Below are 21423 nucleotides of genomic sequence, written 5' to 3'. Positions count from 1 at the left end.
TTGGTACTACCGAGTTGGAAGTAATGAATGACACAATACTAATTATTATGACTGGAGTCTGGAATCTAATCATTCAGACTTATTCTAATTCTACAATTTTCCTCTTACTTTCCCCAAATATTTTTCTTTCTTTACAGCCATTAGGTCAGCTGACACTCCTTAGCAAGAGTTTGTCATCAGCAGCATCCACTGATTGGATAGTGCAGACATTGGTTACAAATAAATTTTACACTGGCTTGAAAAGTTAGCTTAGTTCAGATTCAAAGCTTGCTATTACAGTGAGATCAGGAGGACTACTGCTATGAAAGCATGATAAATACAGTTCCTAATAAAGATGAAGACACCAGCCACAGAAATATCTCATTTAATGCCAACAATGAACTTAAAAGATGTGTGACAACTTAGGAATTGATTTAACAAATCTAATTTTCTCTTCAACTCCATTTATGCTTAAAAGCAACTTTGGCTTTGAAAGGCCCATTGTTTTATGTCTGCAGGTTTTCCTCAAATGTTTTAATCAACAAACCTATGGATTAAAAACAGGAATGAAGAATATGATTGTATCAGAGATAATGTGAACTGCAGATGCTGGAGAATCCAAGATAATAAAGTGTGAAGCTGGATGAACACAGCAGGCCAAGCAGCATCTCAGGAGCACAAAAGCTGACGTTTCGGGCCTAGACCCTTCATCAGAGAGGGGGATGGGGTGAGGGTTCTGGAATAAATAGGGAGAGAGGGGGAGGCGGACCAAAGATGGAGAGAAAAGAAGATAGGTGGAAAGGAGAGTATAGGTGGGGAGGTACGGAGGGGATAGGTCAGTCCAGGGAAGACGGACAGGTCAAGGAGGTGGGATGAGGTTAGTAGGTAGGAAATGGAGGTGCGGCTTGAGATGGGAAGAAGGGATGGGTGAGAGGAAGAACAGGTTAGGGAGGCAGAGACAGGCTGGGCTGGTTTTGGGATCCAGTGGGGGGAGGGGACGAATTGGGCTGGTTGTGGGATGCGGTGGGGGAAGGGGAGATTTTGAAGCTGGTGAAGTCCACATTGATACCATTGGGCTGCAGGGTTCACAAGTGGAATATGAGTTGCTGTTCCTGCAACCTTCGGGTGGCATCCTTGTGGCACTGCAGGAGGCCCATGATGGACATGTCATCTGAAGAATGGGAGGGGGAGTTAAAATGGTTCGCGACTGGGAGGTGCAGTTGTTTATTGCGAACCGAGCGGAGGTGTTCTGCAAAGCGGTCCCCAAGCCTCCGCTTGGTTTCCCCAATGCAGAGGAAGCCACACCGGGTACAAAGGATACAGTATACCACATTGGCGGATGAGCCGGGTGTGGTGGGGTCCCTGCAACCGCAGGAAGTGCTACACTTGCCCCCACACCTCCTCCCTCACCCCTATCCCAGGCCCCAAGATGATGTTCCATATTAAGCAGAGGTTCACCTGCACATCCGCCAATGTGGTATACTGTATCCATTATACCCCGTGTGGCTTCCTCTACATTGAGGAAACCAAGCGGAGGCTTGGGGACCGCTTTGCAGAACACCTCCACTCGGTTTGCAATAAACAACTGCACCTCCCAGTCGCAAACCATTTTAACTCCCCCTCCCATTCTTCAGATGACATGTCCATCATGGGCCTCCTAGAGTGCCACAAGGATGCCACCCAAAGGTTGCAGGAACAGCAACTCATATTCCGCTTGTGAACCCTGCAGCCCAATGGTATCAATGTGGACTTCACCAGCTTCAAAATCTCCCCTTCCTCCACCACATCCCACAACCATCCCAGCTCATCCCCTCCCCCCACTGCATCCCAAAACCAGCCCAGCCTGTCTCTGCTTCCCTAACCTGTTCTTACTCTCACCCATCCCTTCCTCCCATCTCAAGCCGCACCTCCATTTCCTACCTACTAACCTCATCCCACCTCCTTGACCTGTCCGTCTTCCCTGGACTGACCTATCCCCTCCGTACCTCCCCACCTATACGCTCCTCTCCACTTATCTTCTTTTCTCTCCATCTTCGGTCCGCCTCCCCCTCTCTCCCTATTTATTCCAGAACCCTCTCCCTATCCCCCTCTCTGATAAAGGGTCTAGGCCCGAAACGTCAGCTTTTGTGCTCCTGAGATGCTGCTTGGCCTGCTGTGTTCACCCAGCTCCACACTTTGTTATCATGAAGAATATGGTATTGCCTTTTTTTATGTTTACTGCCTCAGCATGGTACCCAGAATCTTATGCATTTACTAAAAAATGCCAAGGGCTTTATTGATTTTCCCTCCTGCCCTCCATATTGGCATTGCCATTAATACCAAAGAGGAAACGTTTCCTGCTATCATAGTTGTGACTGACTTATTCTATGCTGCTCCTCTGTTAATAAAACGGCCCTTGCTGAGTTGCAGCACAATCTGGGCGTCACTAATGCTTGGGTTAGCAGGTGAGATCTGACATTTGCTTCTCCAGTAACAAAAACCCAAATACTTCTCTTGCCAACCTGCAACAATATCAAGTTGGTGTCAAGAGATAATGGGAACTGCAGATGCTGGAGAATCCGAGATAACAAAGTGTGGAGCTGGATGAACACAGCAGGCCAAGCAGCATCTCAGGAGCACAAAAGCTGACGTTTTGGGAGGGTCTAGGCCCAAAACATCAGCTTTTGTGCTTCTAAGATGCTGTTTGGCCTGCTGTGTTCATCCAAAACACACTTTGTTATCTCAAGTTGGTGTCAAGATGGAAAACGCACACTTTCCAAAATAGATACAGCTCGACCATTCATGAAGTTCAATACAACCAAGGTGAAGCAATCCACTTGACTGGTGGTCCTGTTAAGAAACTTGGAGACGGCTTTCTCACCACTGATCCACCATGGCTGAAGGTATATACTATCTACAGATATATAATATATTCTAATATTCAACCAAGCTTGCTTTGACCTTATCTCTCAGTATGTGGCCTCCCTGAATGAGAAGGCCAAATGCAGCAAAATCAAGCTCGGAATACCACGAGGGTAATTTGATCAAATGTTGCCATTCCTTACAAAACAGTGGTCAAAATCTGAGCATGCCCTGTCCATCCTCTGCAGGTTAATAACTCCTGCCACAAGGACTGTACTGGTTTAGAAAGTATACACTACCATGGTCAATATTTATTGTTCAACCAATATCATTGGAAAATGTTCTGGACTGTAGCATATAAATTGACACAGTCATTTCTCATCTCCAAAAATCATACCTTTTGCACACGACTGTAAGTCAACAACACGTTTCAGCCATTTCATGTCATATTCGCATTAGTAGCCAGTCTCAATTTTTCACCTTAAAAGTGCATGCTTCACTGATTAATACTTTATAACTGGATGAAACCAGGGTCAGGGACAGAAATTTTGTGACCCAGTGCTACACTTGGCCCTGCATCCTGAACACAGGCCCTGACTCAAGCAGAATGGCCTTGCCCACCTTGAAGTCAGCAGCTTCTTGAAGGCCTGGTTATTCGGTGTCAATGTACCCCCACATACTGGCCCAGGCCTTGGATGCAAAGGGTCAAGCAAGCAATATGGGCTGTGTCACAAAGATGCGCAGGAGTTTAAGATATGCCCACACAGAACAGACCATGTGTGGCAAACAAATAAGATTACCCATGCCAATCATTCACTATATGCTTGGCATATAAGTCAGCATCATTTTTTAAGGGATTATCGAGTGCTTCAAGAATCAAGTTATCTATCTGGTCAGTATCTCATTGCTGTTTGTGGAAGCTTGCTGTCACTGCAGTTCCTACACTATAACAGTGAACACACTTCAAAATGTATGTCATTGCACAGAGAGCAGTTTAAGCTTTCAGAAGGTGCTGAAGAGTGCTGTATAAATGTAAATAATAAGGACAGCACTAAAAAAGCTGACCGAGGGCATCCACAAAAAAAAGAATTCTGAGTGTTCACATGGAGAACCCGTTCTACCATAGCCCATCATACATCTTTTCCAAAGTTGGACTTTAAAGTCAGAAATTGGAAATGTCTATTGGAAACATCTGTTCTTTGAGAATTTTACAAGCTTACTTTTTGTTGCCGAGTAGAATGCATCTACTTAATAGTTAGTAAATGTCCGCATAGTGATCACATGCTTAAAGCTAAAATTTGAATCCAGTGTGCATCTAATTTGCTGATCCCTAAAATTTAATCAATCTTTGAGCCTATGGATCAGCAATTCACTGCAAATTAGATACACCAATGAATTCATGATATGTTCTCCAGAGCATGAAATTCCATATGGATCATTAAAAGGTGAAGATTTACAGCCGAAATGTAAATATTACACTGCAAGAACATCTGTACAATCACAGCTTCTAAAAATATCACACTGCAAAGTGTAACATTTCAGAAACATCACCTCAAAAGTGTCACAAGTTTGAATAACTCAGATTAACCATTATCTGTTAAACTGCCAATCAAATAGTTGATTGCCCAATTGTGAATGGATCAAAAGCAGGCGTGTTCACTCAACAGATCACACAAAAGACCTGATGAGGTAAGAGTAACCAGCATTAAATGGGCAATCAAACTGCTGAGAATTTTCTTTCAAGTTATCATTTACAAGTCAATAAGTACCGTGAAACTGAAGAAACATTTGTTAAAAAGAAAACCTATGGAAGCACAGAATGGTACAGCAGAAAAGGAAAGCATTCAGCCCAGGAGAGCTATCCAGTTCAACCCACTCCCTTGTTCTCACCCCATGACCCTGTAAGAGTTTCTTTCTGAGCATTTGTCAAATCTCCTTTTGCTTATTTGTAAATCGAACATCCTTTTAGGCAGTGATTTTCAGATCACAACAACTTATCAAATAAAAGCTTATCTCCTTTCTGGCTCCTTATCCTAAGTCAGTATCCTCTGGTGTCAACTCTTCCACAAATGTAAACTGTTGCAACTTAATTATTTTCACATAATTTTTCTAGATCTTTACAATTCTACTGAATCTCTCTTTAGCCTTTTCTATTTTAAGGAGAATAATGACAGTTTCTCAAGTCTCCCTGAAGAATCGAAGTTGTTTATCCCTGATACTATTCAAGTAAATCTCCCCACGACGTTCCCTAAAGCCTTGAATTTCATTTCAAATTGTGGTACCTTCCAAAATAACGATACAATATTCCAGGTGGGACGTAGCCGGAGTTTGACAACTTTGTAATTGTCTGGTTTTAATGCTGTATGTCTCTATTTATAAAATCATGAATCTTGTATGTCTTATCAACCTTGTTCAAAGATTTGTCTACATGCATGTGTCAACCTTACTGATCTTGCACTTCCTTTGAAATTGCATCATTTCACTTATATTTCTTTTTTTCAATCTTCCCACTAAAAGCAATCACCTTAATTTGCCTTGTATTACATTTCCTCTGGCATGCTGCCTGCCCATATCACCAGTCTATCTTTGTCAGTTACCACTGCCTCCCCTCATTGTTCTGCAAAATTCTTTAGTTCCATATTCGTTGCAAATTTTGAAATTATGACCTGTACACCCAAGTCCAGTTTGTTGATATCTACTAAAAACAGCAGCAATACCAACACCCTCGCTGGGATGGATGGCAAGGTGGGGGAGGTTATACTGACTTCCCTCCAGGCTGAGAAACAACTGTTCACCGCCACTCTCTGCTTTCTGTCCCTTGGCCAACTACATATTTGCACAACCACTGACTGATCCTTGAATCGCACAGGCTTTGATTTTGCTAATGAGTCTATTATGTGGTATTTATCAAACGCCTTTTGAAAGCCGATAGACACATCAAACACACTACCCTCAACCACTCTCTGCCATACCATCGAAAAAGTTTGTTCCTGCACTCTTTTTGAGTGTAAGATGAGGTATTTGTAAATTTAATATTACAAGGGGATTACATTTTAAACAGTGTGAACTACATCGCTAAACCTAGGGAATGGCCTGTAGAAATCTCCAAAAGTATTTTATTCAAGGCAACCAAGTCCCTATGCTTAGGAGCTGATGATCTGTTAAATTCCCAAATATCTGACCTGAGATCAGTAAAATCAGTACACCACATAACTTCACTTCTTGCAGCCTGTAAAAGTTAGAAGACTTTCACTCTAAAGTACACAAATTTTCTCTCTGTCGCTGCAAAAAAAAAGTTTTGAAACTAAAGCTGGGAGTTCTTGCAACTTTTCTTGCTGTATTGTGCTAAAGTGCAACACCAGGCTATGTTTAGTCTAGTGACAGGCAATGTTTAGCCTACGAATATGGGCTTTGCTTGGGGATATCTACTGGGACATTCTGGGTTGTAACTAATGGAGATGGTGTGGAACAGAGTAAAGTACCTGTGTTTTTTTTTTGCTCTCCTCTGGGGAGTTATCACAATTTGTTTCAAAATTAACCACACCAGAAGAAATCTTTAACACTCTCAAACTCCTTGTATTCATACACTTCAATGAGGCTTGTGCTCTGTCGTGCCCCAACCCTTTAAACCACACAGGCAGAGGTTTCAGATTTCTCCCCACAACACAAGTAGCCCAGAGTAATAGTGAATATAGGTAATTAGCCCACTGATAAGGGACTTGAAGTTGAATCACAGAATCCCTACAGTGAGCAAAGAGTCCAATGAAGTCTGCACTGACTCTCCAAACAGCATTAAACTCAAACCCAGGCCCCCTACCCTATCCCCATGACCCTGCCTTTCCCATGACTAATCCACCTAGTGTCCACATCCCTGGACACTAGGGAGATTTAGCATGGCCAATCCACCTAACCTGTACATCTTTGAACTTGAGGAGGAAACTGAAACCTGCTAAAAACCCATGCAGACCATAGTGAAAACATGCAAACTCCCCACAGACAGTCACCCAAGGCTGGAATCAAACCCTGGTCCCTGGCAGTGAGAGACAGCAGTGCTAACCAGTGAGCCACCTTGCAACCCACTGGGTCCTTATTAGGGTCAAAGGCCAAAGTGCAACAAAAACGAAGTTGCTAGAAAAATTCAGCAGGTCTGGCAGCATCTGTGAAGGAAAAATACAGAGTTAACGTTACAGGTCCAGTGAACCTTCTTCAGAACTAAGGAATCCTTGGCTGAGGAAGACGGTGGATATTTCGGAGGCTCCCTTGTCAAAGTTGGCATCATCTGAACATACACAACGGAGACAGAGGAACTGAGAGAAAGGGATGGAAGTCGAGTGTGAAGATGTATAGTCCAGGTATCTGTGGGAATTAGTGGGTTTATAGTGGATATTAGTGGCCATTGTATCCCCAGAAATGGAAACAGAAATATTGAGGAAGGGAAAGGAGGAGTCACAGATAGACCAGGTGAAAGTGAGGACAGGGTGGAAATTGGAGGTGAAATTGATGAAGTTTTCCAACTGCAGACAAGAGAGGGAAGCAGAACCGATGATATCATCGATATATCAGAGAAAGAGTTGTGGGTGGGGGCCGGAATAGGATTCGAACAAGGAATGTTCCACGTGCCCTATGAAGAGACAGGCATAACTAGGGCCCATGTAGGTACTCATAGCCACCCCTCTTACCTGAAAAAAATGAGAGGAGTTAAAGGAGAAGTTGTTGAGGGTGATGACAAGCTCAGCCAAGCGGAGGAGGGTGGTGTGGGTGAGGATGATTCAGGTCATTCCTCCAGGAAGAAGCGGAGAGTCCTAAGACCCTCCTGGTGGGGAATGAATGTATAAAGGGATTGCATGTCCACAGAAAAAAGGCGGCAGCTGGAACCGACAAACTGGAAGTTTAAAGCTGGCCTAAGGTTTCAGAGGAATCATGGAAGTACTTGAGCAGGGATTGAACCAGGGGAGAGAAGACTGAGTCAAGGTAGGGGGTCTTTGCTTCAGGAAGAAGAGGAGAGCCGTAAGAGCCTCCTGACCAGAGGCGAAAGTGGATGGGTGTGTGCACTGCCTGCACATTGAAAACGGTCCTGGGGGCGGGTGACTGGTTAAAGCTTGGGAATCCAAAGAGATGGTGTGAAGAGGGTAGGCAATGGCAGGAATATTCTTCTGCAGGGGTAGACAATAAGGTTCTTTAAGGGCCACTTAAGTTAACTGATGGAGGCTGACTAGGACTCTGCAATCAGCCTCCAGGTTTCCTCAGAGGGCCTCTTAACGGGCAGTGGTAGTGTCGGTTCTGGTGTCAAATCCCATCTATACCAGAAGCATGTCATAAGACATCTGATCAGGCTGATTAGAAATATTTTATAAGGCTCTTGAGGAATAGAGTTTCTAGTCCACCTGCTCCAGAGCTGTTATCAACACATCAAAACAGGTTAATTTTCCCTCAGGCAGTTTAACTATATGGAAGATTGTCCTGCAGCAAAGCCTTGGGGGTCTTGGTGCTAGGGTGCCTGCTTATACTGGACATATTGCGAGAGGCCTAGATGAAAGTGACAAGCATGTGAATTTCTTCACTGAATCAATCCCTTATCTAGCCACTACTCTGCTATAAGAGCCTAGCTCCTTTGGCTGAACATGCTCAACTTCAGTTTATCGACACATTGTTCTTTTTGGTTCTTCCTTCCCTTCCCCACAACTTTTGTTTCAGGTCTTTTCAATGTTTTACCTTGATTTCCAATGCAAGTGGTGTTCAATGCCCCAAAATTAGAAGAAACCAAACAAAACAATATTTATGCTGAGCCTATCTAGTTAATGGCACATCACATTTGGAAGCAACAACAGATCTAAGTGAACTGAACTTGTGTTAGAAATGTTGATATTTAACTGTTTTAATCTCACACCTCTATAGCACAAACATCAACCCCAAACCATTTGCAGAACTTGAAAGTGCTCAGCACACAGATTAAGTCCACAGCCTTTGAACAGTGGATCCACCCTGTGGCCTGGCTCAGGAGCTATCCCTGTTGCTCAGCTCAGTGACTGTTGCCTTGTAACCTAAAATTTTGGTTACATTTAATGATCTGAGTTTTTCTCAGCAGCGAGTGGCATCAATGATATCATTCTATGAATGGTTGTTATCAGAAACAAACCCATCAATTCAAATTCATGTTATTGTTGTCAATTTGTTTGTTTTCCTCTCGGAAGTAATTGCAGGGAAGGGTAAAAGTGAATCCTTTGCCTTTTATAATCTTCCATTTGTGTCTGAAAACCACCGGGAAATTGATGATGAATCGGATTGAAGCCTGGCCACGGCAGGATGGTTAGCAACCCTACTTGCAGCAGTAATCTCTAAGGGAGGCAATGGCCTAGTGGTATTATTGACAAACTGTTAACCCAGATAATGTTCTGGGGATCCAGGTTTCAACCCTGCCACGGCAGATGTTGAATTTGAATTCAATTAAAACTCTCGAATTATGAGTCTGACCATGAGCATAAATCGATTGTTGTTAAACAAAACCCATCTGGTTCACTAATGTCCTTTAGGAAGGGAAATTGCTATCCTTACTGCTCTGGCCTATATGGACGCCAGACCCACGGCAATGTTGTTGACTCTTAATTGCCTCTGGGATGGGCAATAAATGCTGGCTCAGCCAGTGACGTCTTCATCCTGGAAAGAATAAAAAAAAGCAAAAGGCCAACGACTGCTACTTCACTGGTCCCCAAATCCCCAACCCCAAAGGTCAACTGACTGCTAAAATCCAACTTTTACACTAAATTTTAAATGTTTGGAGAGAAGGTTCCTCTATCTTGCAGACTCTCTTCTTCGCCAACCTTCCACTGCAACTTAGAGCTGCTTTCAAACTGGAAAGCCTCTTCTTTGCCTACTGAACATCCTTAAATTGACAGCAAGACCGCCCTCTTGCCATTGGGTTGGCCATTCTGAAGAAAAACACAAGTGTTACTGCTTCCCACAGGCACAGTGTTCTCACCCACAATGCAGCCTGCAGGAATTGATCTTTTATGTAAAAATTCTTTCAAACAAAGTTTGATCAACTAGATTCAGATCACAGGGCAAAGCAGAGATAGCAGCCTACAAACATACTGATGTTATGCCCAAATTACAGACACATCAAAAATCCATCAGGTGGGAATGAAGGCTTTGTGTGGGCACACATTTCAAGCTGAAAATGTGCCATTTACCATTTTGGTAATAGCTAAATTATGACAATGTCAAGCAGGTGGTAGGCATTGTGCATTTGGATATGTGTCCATTTTGAGATTCCTATCCACATTAAAGTTGTCTTGAACACAACCGAGTCAATGCCTGACCTGATCAACTGTCATTAAAGGGACAACTGGAGGCTGCTCCTAAGAGGCAAGTGGTATTTATGCCACACAAATGACAGGAAATGAACAATACCAACAACAGAGAATTTAACCATTCCAATTGACATTCAAAGGCATCACCATTGCTGAAACTCCATTGCTAAGATCCTGGAGTTATCATTGACCAAAAATTTAAATGGACCAGCCACATAAATACTATGATGAGGAATCTTGCAGCAAGTAGCTCACCTCCTGACTCCCCATTGCTTTTCCACTATCTGGGCATCTTCCCTGGATGCCTGCAGCTCCAACAACATTCCACAAGCTTGACACCATCCAAGACAAAGCAGCCCACTTAACTGTCATTCCATCTACGTACAACGTTGACCTACTCCACTACTGATGCAAAGTGGCATCCATAGGGTCCATTGCAGTATCATCAAAGCTTCCTTGACAGTACTGTTCAAGCCCATAACCTGTTACAAGGGCAACAGATGCACGGTAACATCATCCATCACTTGTAATTTTCCCATCTAAGTCATTCATTATTGTGACTTGGATCTACATCACTGTTCCTTTGCTGTCACTAAATCAAAATCCTGAAATTCCTTTGCTAACAGCATTGAAGGTGCTCCTTCACCAGGTGGTATGCAATGGTTCAAGGCAGCTGCTCACCATCACCATCTTGAAGGTGATTATAGACGAGCAATAAATGAATACTGGTCTTGCAAGTGACACTTACATGCAAGAATTAATTTAAGGACGTATGTTTCAAAAGTGCTCCACCCTGCTCTGGCAGAGTCCCAGTGACTACAGTCAGACATCTCCAGGCTTCCCCTTACCCTCTCAATAGCTTCCACAATACCAACATCAAAGATTTAGATTAGGTCACTCCAGGCAACACAGTAGCTCAAAATGTGTATCTGCTATCGTGGTGAACATCCCCACCTCACTGGTCTGACTTTAAATCAGGCCCAAAGTTGAATGTCGAATGTCGAACGTCGAACAGGCCTGTCCATTGCAGTGTTAACACTGTTGGCAACAGTGGACCCGCACTGTCCATCTCTAACCAACAAGATATTGAAGACCATTCTTTGGAGAGTTTGAAGTTGTCACATAAAAATTTTGAGGAGGTTAAACACAAAAAAAGAAGTCCAATTATATCTTTCTGAAAAATTCTATTGTACGGTCTTTAAAACGTACCTCTTTTGCACATTAGAATATTCAGGTTTTGCAAGAAAAATTATAAATTCTTTTAAGGCATTTTGAGTGACTTCATTGATACTCAGCTGAGTAATTTCATGAATACACTCTTTTAATTGGGCATTTCTGATACTCTTAGTGGTTTTTCACTGCTAATTTACACCTTATTTCCCAGTATTTTGATTTGCACATCCTTAACTCCTCAGTTTTGTGTTTTACTTCAAATCTGTCTTGAATGTACATGTTTTATAAATTCTTTTACAGGATGTGGGCATCACTGACAAAGGAATACAATGAAAACATACACACAGTTCTGTGGGCCAGGATTAAGTAAATGTCTGTGCAGGAGCTGCTGCTAATTACAATGAAACTCCACACTTTTACCTAAAGCATTTTGAGCTAATTCCATTGTTGAATATTATAAAATAAAGACAAATATTTCTGGTCCAGCCACATAAGGCAACTGCATTTGGGAAGCCAACTCGGTTTACTTGCACTTAAAACGACAGACGTAATTAAAGATATGTGACAGAGCTTCAGCAAATCATTATTAAACACACTCCACTTTTATTTCAAATTAATTTAAGTTAATTCTTTTGCTCTGCAGTTATCTTGATTCTACACGGAAAAAAAAGGCCAAATAAATTTTGGCCCAGGCTCGCGAGGCTAGTGCATGATGAATTCCAATCCCACATGCTTTCCTTTAATACTAACAGTTGAATTAGTTAAAAGATTCTGTCAGCTGCTGCAAGGGATGATTAATCCCCACCTTCTGCCCCCAACCCCACTTTTAATCCAGTTCAGCCATATTGTGATTTTACCAATTTTGAATGGATGCTGACTTAAGGACTAAATTTAGCACATCTACGGTGTATAGAAGGGGAGACCGTTTTTTTTAAACACTGCAGCTCTTGATTCTGTCAATAGGTGAGTCATTAAATGACACCAAAAAACCTTGTAAAAATAAGAACAGAAGATAATAAAGGCAGCACCCCGCAAAAACAGCGTTAAAACTGATCATGAATAGGCATCAGTTAAATTCTTAGCTCAAATCCTGTTCCATCCATATCCCAGTTCCAGATTTTAGTTTCCAGATTTTGCGTCTTTCTCAACGCAGGACCTGGTTCCCATCATCTCCACACAACTCCAGCAGGGCAACACATCAAGCAGTCCACATCGAGACAGGGATAAGATCATTGCTATAGCTGTTAGAGGTTTGGAGCCTAAACTCTGGCTCCACATTGCTGTGAGAGTTGAGATGAAAAGGAGGGTATGAAACACGTAGGGGAAAGTAAAAGGGAGAGAAACCAGGCGAGTGGTGGCATGTTAGAGATCACTCAAGGAATCTGAGTTGCTGTGGCAACTTGCACTTTTACGTGCAAGCTGTAGTCTAGAGCTATGGATAATGATAATAGGTGTACCAATATTCTTTCCGTCATGTCTATTACCAGAAATCTCTCCCACACTTATCGCCTGCCAGTGGCACATGTTGGAAAAATTGGCAGGTTGATACTCACCTTCCTTGGTCATCAAGTCCCGGGGTAGGATGTGAATCCAGATTTACTGGTTCAGAGCCAGGAATACTACTTACTGCAGCCAAACACCATTTGAAGGACATACAGGGGAAGAAAATTCAAGTGAAGAAATACAGAATAAGAACTAAAGACAGAAAATGTATGTGATTCAATCAAGGAATATTACTGATATAAGCTGAGGCTTATACGAACAGGGAAAGAATGTGTCAGAAGCAAGCTCAGACAATAATAGGAGTACATGTGAGACAAAGCAGCCAAATAGGAGAGGACAAAAATAAATAAATTATGCAGAAGCAATTGGCATCAGAAATTCTTGACAAGTTATGTTGGACTCAAAGCGCTAATGTTGTTTTTCTCTTCACAGATGCTGCCAGATCTGCCGAGATTCTCCAGCACTTTCTGTTTTTAGAAAGGAATTATGGAGTGGAAAATCAGAATAATGTCATTTACATAGACAGGAATTATATTTTCTCTAATTACTGTCAACAGGCAAACACACAGATTAATGAGATTTTGTAAAGATACACCAAATTTCAAGATGTATGACTACTACTATTACCATTTGATGTATACTCTATCAGTTCATAATCAATGTTAACGGAAACTTGCCTGTCGTTCATCAACTTGAAACAGTTCTGAAAACGGTAAGTGCAGAAAAAGATAAAAGGTGTGAAAAATCAGGGTAAAGCCTGTTAATGTCTGAATTCTGGGTCTTGTGCATTATGATAATGTTTACTTCTTGCATGTCTCTCTTAAAAACTGTTTAATGTCACTTTTAAAAATTTCTCACTGCATCCTAATAGTCTGTAATTGAAACAGTACAGATTGAAATACAGGCTAACTTTATACCAATTAGTCCAAAACGTTCAACTGAAGTTAACAAGACAGGCATTGATGGTTAAATAGAACTTCGCCTCAGACAAAATAAACACTAATGGTCTAGAAGCAATACTATAACTTCACATAATTACCAACTAAATTGCTTTCAAATTTTAAAGTTGAGTTATAGTGACAGATTCTGAATAGGGATCAAACTTTGCTGTGTGCTTAGAAATATGAAGCTCCTGAAGCTGTTTATATTTTCCATAGATGAAATTCCTGCCAACCTGTCATGACATCAGTACCAATGAAAGCTTTTGGAAGGTCAAAACTTTACATTAATGCTTGACCTTAGTTGTTGTGAATCCCAAGTTGGGCTTGAAAGGAAGGTGTGCACTCATGTAGTACCTATTCCTCTCTCAGGGTGCCCCAAAGTGCCCTACGGCCAGTAAAGTACTTCTGAAGGGTGGTTACTGTTATTATACAAGAAATGAGCAGCTAAATTATATACAGTGAGCTCCTCCAACAAATCATGAAACATATGACCAGATCATTTGTTTTTAGCTGGCTGGGAGAAATATACATTGGCCAGGAAACTAGGAGAACTTTCCTCCTCCTCTTTTTTGGAATAATGCCACCCATTTGACAGGGCAGATGGTTTCAATTCTATTTTACAGATTTTACAGAGTCGGGGGGGGGGAGGTGTGATGAAGACAGATTACACCCCCTACCAAAGCAGGTAAAATTCAGTTTGCACCTTGCTGTCATGAAATCTGGCAGTCATACAGCAATAATTTTATTTTATATAAACCAACTTGTTTGTACATACTTTAACAGAGCTCTGGGGCAGGTGGTACTTGAGCCTGGATCTTATAGCAGGGGCAGAGACACTATTGCTATGCCAGAAGATGCTCACTCTCACAGTGATCTGAATTAGTTCTCAATGGGATTTCCATCCCTCAAGGACAGGATTCCCCACCTTAGTCAATCTCATTGGCTGGCAGATCTGCAGTCCCACTCCTGGTATTGAAAGCCATCCCTCAGAAAAAGTAGGATGACTCCTGGGTGTCGAGCGAATTTTGGTCAGGTATTGATGAGGCCTTAACAAGGCAAGGTGGGGTTGGGAGGGATGTTTAAGGTCCTATGGGGAGGGTGATCAGCTGGTTTTTGAAGGGCATGGGGAAACCTGAAAAGCGGAAGTCTCCCCTTCCTGTCTGCCAATAAAACATACAGTGAAAACTACATGGTTATTGTTCCCCTCTTCTCCTACAGACTGGAAAATTGTACTGGAAGAAAAATGAGGCCCTTAAGCCAATGATTAACTGCAAATTAATATAGGTCTTGTATCGGTCTAAGTGCAGGTGGGCTGCTTGGCATGTTACATCTTCCCCACCAAATGAATAATATGGGGCACACATTACAAGTGGGCAGGAAGGTGGCAGGCTGAGAATCTACCTTATTGAATGTGCTGTCCCCCACCCACCAAATTGCCAGTAGGGGGGGCCATAAAATTCAAAAATGCACTGCAACATCCCATCTGAAAGACGCACCTCCAACAATACAGCACACCCACATATTAACACTGAAGGATCAGCCTTGATTTTCATGGTGTAGTTTCTATACTGAGGTTTGAACCCACAGGATCTTTGTTCAGAGATAAAAGAGCTGCCAACTGAGGTATGACTTGACAATTTCTGCAAATAACACTCTATCGAATACTTTTCTTCACTGATTACTGCGAAACACTTTTAAAGATAAAGAGATATGTTTTAGTTCCCAATAAAATAAAAATCAGCAAGTAGAAATTAAATTTAAACCTTTATCGAAATACAAAAATATTCTCTGTCCCATTGGATGTCCCACACCAGTGCTGCTGTTTAATACTGAGGACAGCTATGACACTGGAGTTGTGCTAAATGCGAACTGTTCCCTTAAGCCCATTGCTCAAGTATTCCCTTGGGAAGGCACGCGACACAGGCAAGTGTGAGAAGTCATTGATAACTATTCAGTTCTGTCAGGTCTGTTCCAGGTCAAAAAAAACCCATGACAAATGGCTGGTTTTCATTTATTTAGGAATAATCTGAAACAAAACATGGAACTTTGAAGAGCATTGTGCTTGTTGAACATGTGCACACAATGGCGCCTCAAGTTAAAATACCACAGGAAACGTCCTCAATCATCTTATTTAAAGGTGTGCTCTGATGTCCCTCTACCTTCTGAGATCAGAAAAATGACTCTAAATGGTGCAAATTGTATACTAATCCATGAATAAATGTTTATAAATATTCACTATTCTTTAGTTATTAAATTTTTGCCATGGCTTAGAGAAATGACAGGTATTGTCATTGAATGGTAGCATATTTTTAGAATTTATTTCTATCTCACAATGCATGCTTATGCAATAATTGCATCCAATAATGAAATTGATAGATGAATGGAAAATAGGGCTGGAAAGTGAAATTGAGGTGATGATAAATATGATCTTACAAAATCATGGCACAGGGTAGAAGGGTTGTCTGTCTTCCTGCTCTGATTTTTATGTTGTTATGTTCATGCGTGTTAATAAATGCAACTGATGCTTGTGAAGAACCAATCGCTTAAGTCTGGTCTCACTAATAATATGCATCCATCATTTATCCCTGCACATTGAAAAATGAGGGCTGAATATACAGACTAGGTTTGAATTGAGTCTTTTTTTTATTAAGTAATGCATATAATATGATTCACAAGTACATTAAAATGGCATCAGTTCTAATTTTTATTAATAACATCATGGCTTCTCTGCGCCTGCAGCTGAAATAGCTCAGCTTTTCAAGTACTCAGGCAATTTATGAGTCTTTAAATGGATCCTGACAAAATGAATTTTCATCTGTGCTGGAGAATTTAAAGCAATTTTATCTCATAACATTCACTGTTAAAAATGGTGACGTAATTGAAGAAAACTCTGTCAGTTTTTGGATGGCTTTTTTTTTGTAAACAACTGTTCTGCTCAAATATCAATTGGAGACACTTTCATGGTCAATCTTTTGCACTGCGTACATCAATATAGCATGTTCTACTTTCATCTCATCTAACAAGATCAAAGCTCCCTCTGGTGTCAGAACCAGCTTGTGTTTACAGTGCCATGACACCACAAACTGAAACCTCTACGTTCAAGCTATTTCGGAAAGTGGCTTGACTGAAGGAATACCCTCAAGGTGAGATTGGAACGAACACTGCAAAGAACTTGCAAAAGCAGACAGGGTCTATATCAATGGCTATTACAGCATGATAACTGTCATGCCTCTGAGCTTGAAGGTTCAAGTCCTACTTCACAGCTTTATGCACAAAGATCTTGTTTGACCCTGCAAGGCAGTATGGAGTGAGTACTGTACTGTCAGAGGTCTCATTTTTCAGATCAGGTATTAATTAAATTGATCTGCCCTCTCAAAATGATGTAAAAGATCTTCCCAACAAAGTGTTGAAGAGTTCTATCTCGTGGCTCAGCCAGCATTATCAATAAAATAGACTACCTTTTTAATCATTGCACTGCTATTTGAAGGAGCTTGTTGTGCTCAAATTGTCTGGTGTGTTTCACACATCACAATCATGAATACGCTTTTAAAATACGTCAGCCTAAGAATTAGGGGTAAGCCATTCAGGACTGAAATGAGGAAGAATTCCTTAACTCAGAGTTGTGAACCTGTGGAATTCTCAACCACAGAAAGCTATGGAGCCAAGTCGTTAGATATTTTCAAGAGGGAGCTGGACGTGGCCCTTGCAGCTAAAGGGATCAAGGGATAATGGAGAGAAAGCAAGGGTGGGATACTGAAATTGCATGATCAGCCATGATCATATTGAATGGTGGTGCAGGCTCAAAGGGCAGAATTGGCTTCCAGTTTTTAGGTTCTAGTTTTAGGCCAAATTAGTTTCTATTAACTGTAAAAGGCTTCAATACTATGCTGAGGCCTTGAAAGGTGGTAAACAAGTGCAGGTGTTTCTATATAAATCAACACTTATATTAAAGTATGTTGACAGCTACTATAAGTTCGTCTAAGACACTGCATTCAACAATGGTCACTTCTGACTTCTTCCCCAACAGACAACCCATTAAAAAAATCTATTTAAAATCACTCTTCCTTTTGATTTCAAATTCTCCGTACAACACAAGCATCCTATTATTTTTCCTACTGACTCTGGGGAGTTACATGCTCAACCTGCAGCTTAGTGTTGCTAAAGTCTGTTCATCCTCTCTTAAAAAAAGTCAATCTGTGTCAGATCCCTCGAGGTGTATAAGATGTTTAAAACATGCAGGATCCTTTCCGTTATGAACCGAGGAATTGAATAGAAGGGCAGGGAGATTATGTTCCAATTGCATAAAATATTTGCTAAGTCACAGCTAGAAAACTGCACAGGGTTTATTCACTGCACTACAGGGAAGATGCGAGCAGAGAAGCTAATGTATAACTAGTATCAGTTCAAAATACCAGTAAAGGGGTTTGAAAGGAGTCGAGAAGACTTTTTTCTTTAGGGACCTGGAATTCAATACCTGAAAAAGTAATAGAGACAGAGGCTCTCATCATAGTTGGAAAATATTTGGATATGCATCTGAAATGCAATAACCTATGAACCTATGGACCAACAGCCAGAAAGTGTAATTAGGATGTCTCACTCAGTCAGGACAAGAATGATTGACCAAATGGCCTCCCTTCCTGCCATAAATATCTAATTTGATGTTGATTCTGTGGGACCTCAGAAATATTATTTTTTCCTCAGCATCAACATTGTGCCCTTTGTCACCCAGCATCACTTAACTTGCTTTATATTCTGCACCTCTTCCTAAAAGTAGAGTGTTTCCTCATCCACATAATTTATTCAACAATTCGCCTTTTTACTTCAAAGAATATTTCATCAGAGCAAGAAATCATAATCAGTAAAAATGTCCTGATGGCTTAGTCAACTTTAACCATGGCAGGAAATGGCAAAGCCCCTTTCCAATGATTAAACTACACATGCCTGGTTCTGGACGACAGTATTTAATATTTTGCATGCTGCACAAAAAGGACACAGCAGTTCAGCTTCATTTTATGAAGACCATGAAAATCCTTTCAGTGAGATAAATTGACTACATCAGTCTCTGAATTTACTCCGAAGGCTCTTGCTTCTTTAAAATTACCAATAATAAACAGCACACTTGCTTTTTGGTTCAGTTTCTATTTACTAATATGCTCCAGATAAACTCCCACTACTTTGCAGGATTACAAATGTTTCAGCTTTTGTAGGCTGCTCAGTACATGAAGTGACTGAGGTGAACAGTAGCTATGCATTTAAGAAGAATCTAGATTTGAGAAAGAAGAACAAAAGATTATGTTGTATTAAGCAAATAGTATATGCTCATGTGGAGCAGCACCAGCCTGTTGGTCCAAATGTCTGTTTCTATGTTGTAAAATTCTGCATACGAAATTTTATGAATAATGGATCAAAGATGTGCTACGAGGGTGCAGTGAGCCTAAGGTATCTTTCCACGTGTAAGGAAACCAAAACTCCAAACAGCCACCAAGTGTAGTCTGACTAAGTTCCTATATATTTATGGCAACGTTTCTTTATTTCCACACTCCAATCACTTTGTAATTAAGCATTACACACCATTTGTTGAAGGGTAATGTACTGTTAGCTCTTTCCTCTTGCCAACGCCATCAATTCTAAACTCTCTTAACAGATGACCTCTTGAACTCCCCTCCTACCCTCGCTTTTGTCATCAGGAGAATTCTTAATTTCCATGCTGCCGCACTTTGTTATGGATGGAAATTTGTGCAGAGCTCACTGACCTTTGTGCCAAAATTCCTGTTATGTACTCCCAGCATAAAGTTCAATGTCGGGAGCCTGCTGACACCACCTTGTGATATTAACTCTATTTTGTTATTATTTTGAATACCTGATTGAGGTTGGGCTGCAGCCCAGAGTACAGGATGTTGCCAGTTTTAGCTCAGTTGTTTGTGCGCCATTATGTTCTGGTTCATTAGGGAATCATTCATTGTTGCATAAGAATTGTCTGAAAATTATGCCAGGTCAAAATCCATTTGGTCTGAACTGGAAATCAATATCAATGTCACAAAAACTAATACGCATCTATGTGAACCTAGGATTTCCTGCAAATTCAAATAAATTTCTGGGCAAAAATGCTGTAGCATTCATTTCAGCATGCAGAGTCAGTGACTTGAGAGCCTCATATTACCATAAGACACAGGAGCAGAAGCAGGCCAATCAGCCCATCAAGTCTATTCCACCATTCCATGAGATCATGGATGATCTGATCATCAACTCCATTTTCCTACCTTATACCCAAGATCCTTGATGTCCTTACTGATTAAAAAAAACCCTTAAATGCATTTAACAGCCCAGCCATAACAGCCCTCAATAGTAAGGAATTCTACAAATGCACTACCATCAGAACAGAAATTCATCCTCATCTCTTTCTTAAATATGTGACTGTAATCTGAGATTATGTCCTTTGGTCCTCGACTCTCACACAAGGGGAAAGAACATTTACGCACCTACTCTGTCAAGTCCCTGAAGAATCTTAAACAAAAATAAAAATTACTGGAGAAACTCAGCAGATCCGGCAGCATCTTCAGATAGAAAGTTTAATGACCCTTCTTCAGAACTGATAGTGGCTAGGTAAACGTAGCATATATGTTGAAGATAAAGGATGTGGAGATAGAAAGGGATAGACTGAATATGTGGAGATGGCAAAATTCCTGCTGTCCTCCCAACATGAAATTCCATGTTATGGAGAAAGACAGCAACAGTTAGGCAGATAAAGGGAGAGATATCAGTATTCCGGGGAGAAAGAAAAGTTGAAATTGGGGTCCATAAGTAAGTGAAAATGGGTTGGCTCTACTGAAAGCAGTTGTTAAGAATCTTGTGTGCTTCAATAAAGACTGAACTGGACTGCCTTCTATATCAGTCTATCTTTCCTTAGATAAGGGGCTCAAATCTATTCACCATATTCCAACCGTGGTCTGAGTGGCCTTGTACAGATTTAACAAAATCTCCCTACTTTTATACTCCTTAGAAATACAGGTCAATATTCCATTTGCCTTCCCTATTTCCCATTGGACTTGGATGTTAGCTTTTAGTGATTCATAGTTGAAGACTCACAAAGCCCTGTGTTCAATAGCTTTCTACAAACTTTCTCCATTTAAATAATGTTCATCTTCTCTATTTGTCTTGACAATCTTGACTCCACTAGAATTTTTCTGTAAGCCTTGAGTTCTTTTTTAAAAAGCATCTGCCATTATGGAGGGTGCAAGGTGGTGATGTTGAACTTCTAGCAAACACTTGGTAGACTTCACCTGGAGGAGTGTGTACAGTTTTTGGTGCCATACAATAGCAAAATGTGATTGCATTCAAACAGTGTAGAAGTGATTTACAAGAATGATTCCAGGAATGAGAAACTTTAGTTATGGGGGGAATCTGAATAAGTTGAGACTCTTCTCCTCAGAGAGAAGGAGGCTGAGAGAAAATTTGAGAGAAGTTTTCAAAATTATGAGGGTGCTGTATAGAGTAAACAGGGTGAAGTTGCCCACACTCATTAAAAAAAGAATAAATGGGCATAGATTTAAAGTGATGTGCAAAAGAAGCAAGGGTAACATGCAAAAAAAAACATTTTTGCACATTAATTCATGAGGATATGGAATGCATTACCTGGAAATGTGGAGGCAGGTTCAGTTGAGGTATTCAAGACGACATTG

At 41.0% G+C, this 21423-nt stretch overlaps 1 protein-coding gene across 2 annotated transcripts in view; it reads right to left on the bottom strand.

The window, feature by feature from the left end:
* Positions 1-21423, bottom strand: part of nfatc1 (nuclear factor of activated T cells 1) — a 249402-nt gene that overhangs the window by 113152 nt on the left and 114827 nt on the right. The window lies entirely within an intron of this gene.

The sequence above is a fragment of the Stegostoma tigrinum genome, chromosome 5 (assembly GCF_030684315.1).
Source record: "Stegostoma tigrinum isolate sSteTig4 chromosome 5, sSteTig4.hap1, whole genome shotgun sequence".
Lineage (NCBI taxonomy): Eukaryota > Metazoa > Chordata > Chondrichthyes > Orectolobiformes > Stegostomatidae > Stegostoma > Stegostoma tigrinum.
Note: the sequence above shows the minus strand (reverse complement) of the source record. Positions and strands in the feature narration are given on the sequence as shown.